Source organism: Microcebus murinus, chromosome 8 (genome assembly GCF_040939455.1).
Source record: "Microcebus murinus isolate Inina chromosome 8, M.murinus_Inina_mat1.0, whole genome shotgun sequence".
NCBI classification, from domain to species: domain Eukaryota; kingdom Metazoa; phylum Chordata; class Mammalia; order Primates; family Cheirogaleidae; genus Microcebus; species Microcebus murinus.
The window spans coordinates 34,619,460-34,622,128 of record NC_134111.1 but is presented as its reverse complement, the minus strand read 5'-3'; the positions used below and the strand labels follow the sequence as shown (position 1 = coordinate 34,622,128).

Genomic DNA, 2,669 nt, shown 5'->3' with positions numbered 1-2,669 from the left:
AAGAGGCTCCATAGATCAGTGGCTTTCAAATCTTTCAAAGTAAATAATATATTTTACATTGCAATCCATACAGACTGACATGGGTTCCAGTCCCAGCCTTGCCAATTTCTAGCTGTTTAATCATAGCACGTGTGTGTGTGTGTGTGTGTGTGTGTCTAGAAATATTATTTGCTATCTATGTGTAATGAACTCTATTTTCTATTAATTCCTAGTCTACATTGTTACATTAAAAATACAACTATAATGATGGCAATAGTTTTCATCAACAGCAGTTTACCTATTAAGTGTTGATACTTTGGGGCTGAGTTGAAGAAAGGGGAAAAAAAGAAAAGAAAAATAAATGTTGGTCACAACCCACCAAATTGATTCCATGAACCTATTAGTGGATTCTGGACCCAGAGTTTGAAAAACACCTATAGGCAATAAGCTCTGATAAATGCTTTATTAAAAAAAAATCAGGGTGTCCCTATAAATTACTGGGAAAATCTTGAGCTTGAAAGCAGCATTCAAAATAGTAATAGTCTCCACCTGGGAAAGACAATCAGATAAAATTAATCTCATAGATTCCCCTGAAGTTTAGAGCTATTGCTTATCTTTAGTAACATCCAAAGGGGCAGCAGTGTACTTTGGGAGTTAAAAGCACTGAGTTTAGGGTCAGACTGACATGGGTTCAAGTCCTAGCCTTGCCAATTTCTAGCTGTTTAATCACAAACAATGCTACTTAATTTCTTTGTATCTTATTTCTCTAATATGTAAAATAAGGGTGACTAGTCCTATCTTTTAAGAAAATTTATAGAATTAAGTCAGTCAAAATAAATTGTGTCTGGTATGTAGTAAGTGCTTATTATGCACTCCCTTTGTTCAAGGCTTGGTGGATTATATTGACTCCTGAATGTTAATAATTTATTTTATCTGGTTCCAAATTCCAAGATGGTATTGACCCAAACTCATTTCTTCCTCTCATCCTATCAAATCCAACCTGGCTTGTTTCTCCTTCTGTCTGGCTCTGAGCCCCAAATCCACAATCTGCTCCCAATAGTCTAGAGTAACAGAATTTTAGCAGGTTTATTGAGAAATGGGTCAGATTCCAATTCTATTTAAAATATAGGCTGAGCCATGTAAATATAGATTTTATATATTATAGGGATCTCTGTTCACAATGAAAGTATTTTCATTTTTTAAAAAGTAACAAACTTGTGATAAAAATTCAAACACCATATATAGGAATAAAGCAAAAACTTAAAAACAAAAATCACTCCATCTCTAGCACCTAATTTTTCTAGTCTTACTCCTTAACAGCAATTCCAAACTACCGTTAAAAGATAGTGGGGAGACTGGGCATCCTGATATTTTTCCTGACTTTAATGTGTATGCTGATTATTCACTATCAAATAGCAGATTTGGGGGTAAGAAATATACAAAGAAGAATGCCTCTTTATCTCTGATTGATATATATGAGAAATAGAGGTCCTTATAAAAGAATTTTAATATTAGAAAATCATTACCTCTTCCTATTTTGTTACTTTTAAAATAAAGAATAAATGATAGATTTTATTATGTGTCTTTTTTGCATATATGGGATGACTTATGGTTGTCTTGTTAAACTTCTAATACACATAACTATGGATAGTCTAATATTGTACTTTAAAGATTTATCTTTTCTTATCTGTCAATGTACATTGTCAGAAAGAAAGTATTTTCTTTGGTTTGAAAATTATCAGTCACCATGCATGTGAAACAATTATTTCTGTACTTTTTACAGATTGGTAATACTATCAAATGGATAGCAAAAGAGAAATGATTTCCCACTTATGCATTTTTTTAAATCTTTGAATTAACACATTCTTCAATCAGCATATAACAATAAAATTGCACAGATGAAGATTTCTACTTTTATCTTATTATATTCATAAATTCATTCACTCACTCAACAAATATTTATTGAGTGCATACTATGTGTCATGTTCTATACCTAATACAGTCCAAGGACTCCATGGAATTTCTGGTCTAAAGTGAGAGACAAATATTAATCAACAATCACCCTAGGTGAGTAGGTAGGTATGTAGAGAGAGAGAGAGATAGATAAGAGTTAACTGTTGTTAAGTGCTGTCAAGATAAATTGTGGAATTCTAGGAGAGAGCATTACAGAGTACTATAACAACAGATCTGAGGTAATCTCTGGAGAATGGGAGGACTTTTATGAGCAATTGACTTTTAAGCAGAGATCTTAAGACTAGAAATTAAATGATGAAAAAGTATGGTAAAGAGTGTTCCACACAGAAGGAAGAGAATATGCAGGTCTTAAAGATGAAAGAATTATGACATATTCATGGCATGAGAGAATGTCCAGGATGGCTGAAGAACAAAGCACAAGAGTAGAACAAGGGAAAAATGGAAAATTCACAAGGGCCAGATCCTGCAGGGCTTTTTAGATCATAAGGATTTTGGTCTTTTCCCCAACAGCAACTGGACACTTTGAAGGATTTTTAAAAGAATATCATGATTAATTTTGCCTTTTAGAAAGATCACTCTGCTTTGAATGCAGAAAAATGGATTAGAGAAGATTAAAAATGAATGGAGGATGACCAATGACAAGTCTACTTTGGTAGATTGAGTAAGAGAAGATGTTTTAGTTGGAACATGAGTGGTGGTGGTGTGGAGATAGAGAG

General features: G+C 33.2%; 1 non-coding gene across 1 annotated transcript; it reads left to right on the top strand.

The window, feature by feature from the left end:
- The first annotated feature begins 238 nt into the window (after positions 1-238).
- Positions 239-309, top strand: LOC142872427 (small nucleolar RNA SNORD56). The gene has a single exon (XR_012920687.1). It is a non-coding gene; the product is annotated as a small nucleolar RNA SNORD56 (small nucleolar RNA).
- Positions 310-2,669: the final 2,360 nt, after the last annotated feature.